Here is an 8,092-nt window from a genome sequence, read left to right as displayed (position 1 = left end):
TTTTTTTTTTTTTATGGTCATCCATGCCTCATGCCTTTATGCCGTATCAGCTTGTGAGCCACTGTTGTAGAAGGACTGTGGCCCTCACCTGAACATGAATTCCTTTGTACTGAATTTTCTTAGAACAGCAGCAGTAATCATCTTCAAATCTGTATCCATAATCCTTTCAATATTTAAAACCAGTACAGAGTACTATAGTCATTTTTGAAAAAGCGAGAGCTCAAGTCTCCATAAAGCCTGACCAGGCAAGGCTTAAAGTGTCTCGAGGTGGGGCCCAATGTCAGAATCACTGCCACTTTGTTATTTTTTCTATTGCAAAACCAGGAGGAACCCAACCTTATTTTTAAACGCTGATCCCATCGCAGATTCATTCACCGTGCTCATTCTGTGGTAAAGTGAGGTTGAGCTGCACGTGTGGAAAACACTATTATCATCATGATTTTTCACAATGCCCACTAGATGTCAGGCAACAGCAAACAACCAGAGTACAGTACTGTTAATGCAACTTAACTTCTCGCCAGAAGCATAACCATCTATACGAAAGAAATGTATTATTTTATTTCCAGATAAATATTTTCACATTTAATCAGCGCCAATTAGTTTCTATGTAAACCAGCGCCAGGAGGCATAATATTGCTCTATTGCCACATCACAGATTCCCAGTTTGGCCCATTTTGTTTAATTTCCATACTTTGAACTGCATGTGATTTTTCTTTTCACGTAGCTCTAATGATTCTTGCAGATGGCGTATAAGTATGTTGAGTCTGCATCCTTATTATGTAATCAAGAGATCTGGGAGAAAATGGATGGAGGAATGAAGGAATGTTTCCCTCTCTAGACCTGATAAATAGCTTCTCTCATCCACATGCTGGACATATCTGGCATGAAATGCCACTCGTACACTGTGGACACTGCTGAGAGAACAGTTTTGGGGCACTGGTATCGGCACGGGGCAGTAATGATGACTTCATCTAGGGCACGTACTTGGGAGAGAGAGAGTGAGACTCGGCTGACGTTTGGATTCACAACGTGAGTTTTCCATTTATCTGCTCACCACCACTACCCAGACTTGGAAAGATCCATCCTAATGAGTGTTTCCATTACTCTTTCGCCTGTGGTATGCTCTAGTCTGCAATTAATTTGCAATGAAAAGACAAAACTATCGTAGAAAGAGTGGCTGCAGAGCCAGTAAAAATGGAGTCATGCCCAATAAACATATCCATACCTAATATAAACTAACATTGCTCCTTATGAACCCTGCGTTTGTCATGTTATGCGGTCTTTTGTCACATCAGAGGACAATCTGTGAAACCCACAAAAATGCCCAATTTCTTCTCATCTCCGATTGTTATATCATAATGAAAGAGGTTTGCACAGTATGACCTCACTTTAAATGTTTCCTTGTGGTGTGTGTCTGCATCTGTTTATCAGTCTGCCTATCCCCATATGTACTTGTCAGTTTGTGTACATTTCCATCCCATTTAACACTGACTACTGGAACAAAATACTGCTCACTTCTTCACTCTCAGAGAGTTGATGTCGAGGTTCACGTGCAGGCTGTTAGACAAGCATCTCTAGGGCCTCCAGCTGCACGGGCTTCTGTGTGGGATGCACACGTAGGTCCACGTCAGCTACTGCAATAGCAAGCAGCCATTCTTCTCTGGGCGGCTATTTGTCTGTTTGGCTCCAGCAGTCCTTCCCCAGATAGTTCCCTTTGCCAGATGACTGCCTGATAAGGGAAGACTAGGGCTCCAACCAAGAAGGAGGTGATGCCTGCGTGGCTTATCAAAACTCTGGCTTCTTCTGCACTTACCTAAAAAGAATTATTATGGGGGAGGGGATGGAAGTGGTTCATGCAGACAAGGCGTCAGAAAGACATCCAGCAGTTCATTATCAGGGAGAGACATTTTATGAAATCCAGGTTTGTTCTTCACTTTTCATCATTCAATAAAAGTCCAGGAAAACAGGAGGTATGCTGCTCTTAGACATACTGCCTGTCTTTTTTCTTTCCCTGGAAAGCGCCACGGCACATCTGTATCTGACATTAAACAGACTGGGTCACATGCTGCCAAAATGCACATTTAGGCCCTTGATTCACGATTACGTGTGAAAAAAAAAGGTGAAAACAAATAAGAAATGTAAATGTTATACTGTTTTTTGTTTTAATGTTGTCACATGTAACTTTCTGCATACATGAAATGCTCTAAAGCAAGGAATCGTCAGTGTCACAACTAAAAGAATACTTTTCCACAACTGATAGATTTAAATGGTTAATCTGCTAAAACGCAACACCACAGAAACTCCAGAGCGCCTTAATCTGGAGATCTCTTATTTTTTTAATAAAGAGATTGTATTTGCGGAGTGGAGTGATCACTTTGAGAAACTTGTGATAAGCCATGTTATTCTTCCTGGAACTATCTGTGCGGTAATCAGCAGCCAAAGGTGCAAACAACCATGTCAGAGCTTTTCTGTTGTTTCTGGTCTTTCTCCAAAAACAGCACAGCCACAGGCACTGAAAAGTGTGCGTGTGCATGTGTGCGCTTACGTGTCAGTCAACAGGTCAGTGTCTTTAGCAGGAAGATAGTTTACGAGCAAATGCTTTAGAGGGGATGAATATGTGGTTGGCTGTTTAGAAAGTAATCACATTCTCGCAGTGGCAGTAATGTCTTTGAGCTCTTGAAATTTTTACCTTTTTGTTCTGTTAATGGGGATTTCTGAGCAGCAAAAAAATGAATGTGCCGAAGTGCACCTAATGCTGAAGCAAAAGGAAAGTGTGAAGGCACATCTCAGAGTTTGAATCTCAGCAGCCGCCTGTCCCCGCATATTTAAGTGGGTTCATATGAGATATTTGTATAACTTTCCATCACCATGTGCGCTGCCCACAATGTCTCTGATGGTGCAGTAGTTTGCATGAGGAACATGGTAATATTCAGAAAGCATGACTGCTGCCAGGAACTTTCACACCTGCATCGAATTAGAACGCTAAACACAGAGAGCAGTATTTAAATATTTAAATGCGAGCTTTTAAGAGAAGCAGATTAGGTGTTCCTGGTAGTGGCTGTACTTTCAGGATCTCTCCAGAGCTGTTCAGGGCTCTCTAGTTGGATCGATAAAAAATTCGAGCACAAAGGCCAGTTGTTTCTGAAGTTGGTTCAGTGGTGACGTCATTTCAATGTGACCACTGAAGTGTGAAGACAAGAAAAGCTGCAGCTTATTTTGTTTGCATTCTGTCCTCTTGCACTGAAGGTGAACTATGATTCAGTCTTTTGTGCCATTGTAATGTCAAGTATGAGTGGTCACGTAAGCTATGTGATAGATTAATGTCCCAGTAGTTGTCTTGACATTTCTCCCTCTCATCAACTCTGTATTTTTTATTAATCGAGCATTCATCTCCAGCCCAGAGTCTGACCTGAAACCCATCCATCTTAACTGCCTTTTATTTTTCTTCATTTCACTGAGTAGGAAGTGCGTCAGACTTGTTCCTGACGCTAATATGTTCACAACTGCCATCCTGCTTTTCACTCCCAGAGAGCGATGGGCTTCAATGGGAGCTGAAGGCAACGGAAAGAGTGACACAAAGTCCTCTTGCACATTTAAGCAATTTTTCACAGGTATTGAGATATTAAATGTTTAAATTCTTGACACATGGTTTCACCTGCCAGAGCAGTGAAAATTTAACAAGACTTTTTATAGCATGCTGAAGGCAGTGTATGCTTGCATATTAAGTCACCAACTGGGCTTATTTAGGTTTACCAACAACTGAATTCCCATTTAGAAAGTGCCTGTGGAAAGCTTGTGTTAATTATTTAGAAGAAGCCACGTGGCAAACAGCTGCTCGAAAATCTCCTCACTGAAAATGAGCTTTTTTTCCAAGAGGACCCATCCACCTCTTGTAATGGCTGTATAGCGCAGCAGGCAAGGATGCTCTGAGCATTTACTCAGCTGGCGACTGAGTGACAGCAGAGCCAAGTTATCCCCCCCCCCCACTTCCAGAAAATAATTTATGCCTCAGGCTGACTTTTTCCAGATTCAAGTGGCTGTTTTCATCATATTTACCCTCTTAGGTTTTTTTGCCCATTAAAGCAGGCTTTGCAGATTTCACAACATTTTATTTGGCAAATAAAACGTGCCTGTATTGTTTAGCTATGTTATGGTGGTAACTGGCTGTGAATGAAAGACACCAATCGCACCTAATAACTGTGAACTAAGTCACTCAAGTCTGGATAATAAGGTGTTAGAAGCGACGTTTTTTTTTTGTTATGTGGAAAATGATATTACAAAGCCGTCCCCTCCAGGATTACCACAGAAAGTGCACAGCATGGCGCTTGTGGGTAATAGCATCTGTCACTGTGTTTACTTTGGCTTTTTTTGTAACCTTTCTATATTAAACATGTGAAAAAGTCATTCTGTAATGATCATGCACATCACTTCCTCATTCTTTGGTATTTATGTGAAAAAGCTTCAGAAATGGAAGTAGATAGAGATTCCTAGCAGCGCACATAAGACCTTCCCATTCCCTGGCGAAGATGTGGACCTTTGGAGTTTTTCTCTAGTGACTGTTCGGTTCTTGTTTGTTTTCTTCTTGGTCTCTGGACAGCCTTGGATTTGGTTGTGTGTATTGGCTGAGGCCCCTGGTTCAACATTAAAGGCCATGTTCTCATGTGCTGTTTCTGAGAAGAACACTCAGTGCTGTTGACATTACTCTTTGGAGGAGGTTTTTCACCGGATTAGGGGAAACTGTCAAAAGCATTTACACTTGATTAGTGTAATTATTGAACCACTGGCTTCTTAGTAAAACCTTATTATTATCTTTCAATGTGCAGCTACCTTGTTCGTGTCTGTTTTGAGCCTAAAATGGGATAAACATTTGGGGTTTGTCCTAATAACCATGTGAAAATAACATGAAATGAAATATGCCAAAATGCCAGTATTCTACTACCACATCCTGCCAAATCTTGTAGTAGGCAAGCCAGCCATTTGTGACATTTGCCACATCAGTCCACAGACAGGTGTTTAAACTAATACTGCAAAAGAGTTACAGTTCATAGGGTCAGTGTCATGGCACAGCAGTGGCAAAGCAGTACAATCAATGTCCCAATCATTTGCAATAACATATACTTGGAGTATGTACTCAAACTAAACAGAAAATGTTCAATTTCAAACTCAGGGTTAGGCTGATTTTTATTCTATGTCTGCAGGAAGTGGTAAGAGTTAAAGTTAGAGCGGGAAGCCATTTTTCACACCAAAATAAGCACAGGGTAACGTCAGCTCGCAGTGTGAGGTTTTCAGACAGGAAATGAACATACTAATGTCTATCTGCACCATACACTGATCTGCTACGACACTGAGGAAGCTGAAGTGCGTAACAATGATCATCTTATCTTTGCAATGCAACAAGTCCTGGGTGAAAAAAAACAAACAAAGAAAAAAAATACTTAAAAACCGATGATGACTGATGCAACGAAGCAGACAAAGGATTCAAGACAACAACCCAGCATTCAAATTCCCCACGTCCTACTTTGATATAGTATTAAAAGGAATGTGCTGGAAAAAGCCAGAGCCAGAGAGTCAAAGCCAGAGCTGCTCTGATGACACGATCAACACTTAAATGAGCAAAATTCCTAAAGTTGATTATTAAGACCATATAGAAGTTAAAAAATAAGCCATAATGAAAGTGATAGTTTGGAGAAGGAAAGCAGCAATGTAAATTAAAACAGAACATTTCTAATTAAGCAAAGGAAACATTTATGTGGATTTTTAGGAGCTCACAAACAAGCACTGGGTCCCGCAGTGGCAAAGTCAGAGGTTTTTACAGCTGGGCCTTAGGGGTAGTGGAAAGGATGTGATGCGATCAGAAGAACGTGATTAACAGAAAGCAGGCTGTAGGATAAGGGATCCCCATCCATCTCTTCATTTCCTTCACTTATCCCCCTTTTTGTTCTGTGCCTTGATCCCATTTTTAGAGGCCAAGTTATGAGCAGGCTTCAACTCTTCTTCCTCTTTTTGTTTTCATTCAGGAAGAAGAAAAGAGGCCAGAGTGCGTTGTTGGAGTGTTTTTCTTGGTTCTAACATCCACTGCAACATCAAACAAAAATCAAGTTGAGAACAGGAGACTCAAGCTTGAATCCCTTTTGCTCATCATAAAGTCACAGAACCCGGGGGTTTCTCGTAAGTCGGCATGAGCTGCACGGGGATCTGGTTACGTTAAGTTTGAGCTGTATTTTTTCCTCTCTGCGCCTCACTGAGGGCAATTGTTTTCACCATGTACAACAAAAGTGTGATGATTGGCAGGGTGACGGGGTATTATCTTTCTTAGCTGCATTACAGTAAGTGCTTGCATGGTTTCAGGGAACAGCTGTTTTTTCTGTGTTGGATCTTCACTGATTTGAATATGGATGAACAGAGTGATCAGAGGCAGAGTTTGTTTTGAATGTATAAGTGACCTTTGATGGACCATGCTTCCCATGGCTCTGCCTTCATTCTGATTCCAAGTTGAACTCTTCAACCCGCTTTCTTCACCTCAGTTGTTCAACTTTAAGCAGAAAATGTGTCATGTGGACAAACTAATAGCAAAACAGCAAAGTCGCTCAGCGCGCAATCTTCCTACGGTTTAGCCTCCAGTCTTTTCTCAACTGGTTGCACATGGTCTGCAGAGGGGGCCTTATGTGAGAAGTCACTAACGCTGACTGGAAAGCAGTCTCTGCATGGTGCAGCAGTAGGCTACCAGACGTGTGTGTCTGCATCACTGATTGTTCCATTCAACACACACACACTCACGCGCATACACCGTGTAACCCCACTTGCAGATATTTTACGAGACTTTAAAACAAGCCAACGCAACTATTTGATCTTGCTCTTTAACGGAGAAGAAAGTGCTGAGTTTGCCTGTACTGATTACACACAGTTGGCTCATAAATTTCACGAAAAAACAAATAAATACAATTTGGCAAGGTCGCCAAAGTTGTAGCGCATATGTCCTGGAACGTAAAGCAATTTCCTGAACTATTCTTCTACAACATACATTCTCTGCAAATGCTCCAAGGCTCATTTCATTTTCTCTAAACCCTTTTCTCTTCATCAAAATCATTTCATCATTTTTTTTTAAATATTTCAGAATGTAAAAGAGGTCAAACAGTCCAGTATTTCATATATTTTTGTTATTTTCTGTATGCAAACACAGGCCAAACGCAGACCTGTGCTTTAACCTCTAGGACACTGTTCCTTTTTCAGCCATAATGCACTACACGTAGTTGAAATTTTCCCACACATCTGACTGATTCGACAGCTCTTCTGCTTGCTTCCTCGGACGCGTTCGTCATTCTTAGTTTCAGACTCGAAAACATCGGCAGTTTTGCTCGGGTTCATTGCAGATTTGCAGTAAGATATGATCTTATTAAAAAGAAGTTGTTCCATAAGACCTTGCAGAATAGCGGAAGTTGAGCAAATATCAATAGGCCGACTGTGTGTTTGTGAAGAAATCAGAATTCAGAAGTTCTCAGAAATTTCCCATCATGCCGCCACATCAGATGAACAGTGGGTACAGTATTAAATCTGAGAGGGTGAATGAAAAACAGGATGCTTTGACTTTTGTTCTCATGGGCTCACATTTGCCTAAAGAAATCTCATGCTAAATAGGGGAAAGCCCAAATCCCTTTCTATTTGGTTAACAGCTCATTTTCTCAAAAGGGGCAGTCTTTTTTCTTTTTAAATATCTTTTTTCTCTCCATTTTTCAGCACCAACACTGGTGCAGAAAGTGCAAAATATATGCATGAGTTGCAAATGGTGCACAGACAAGCATGACGATAAGAGATTGGTAATGAAACTAATTGATGACTATTCGCTAATTTGGTTCAGTGAACTGTTACGTTAACAGTAAACCTAACCTTGAATCACAATATGCTTTTTTGATGTTGTTGTTTTTGGGGGTTTTATACGCAGCAGTCGTCCTCGGGTTGAGTCCTGAGCTTCACACACCTTCACAGCTGGTGGGATATTTTTGTCTTACTTTTAGGTCATGTGCGTGTTTTTCTGCTTAAATTTAAACATGCAGTACACCGATGTTTACCAGAAATACTGTGACCACTCTAATGG

The sequence above is a fragment of the Pundamilia nyererei genome, unplaced genomic scaffold (genome assembly GCF_000239375.1).
Source record: "Pundamilia nyererei isolate P.nyererei 1_Seehausen unplaced genomic scaffold, PunNye1.0 scaffold00028, whole genome shotgun sequence".
NCBI lineage: Eukaryota > Metazoa > Chordata > Actinopteri > Cichliformes > Cichlidae > Pundamilia > Pundamilia nyererei.
The sequence above is the reverse complement of the archived record's forward strand: the minus strand, read 5'-3'. Positions refer to the sequence as shown.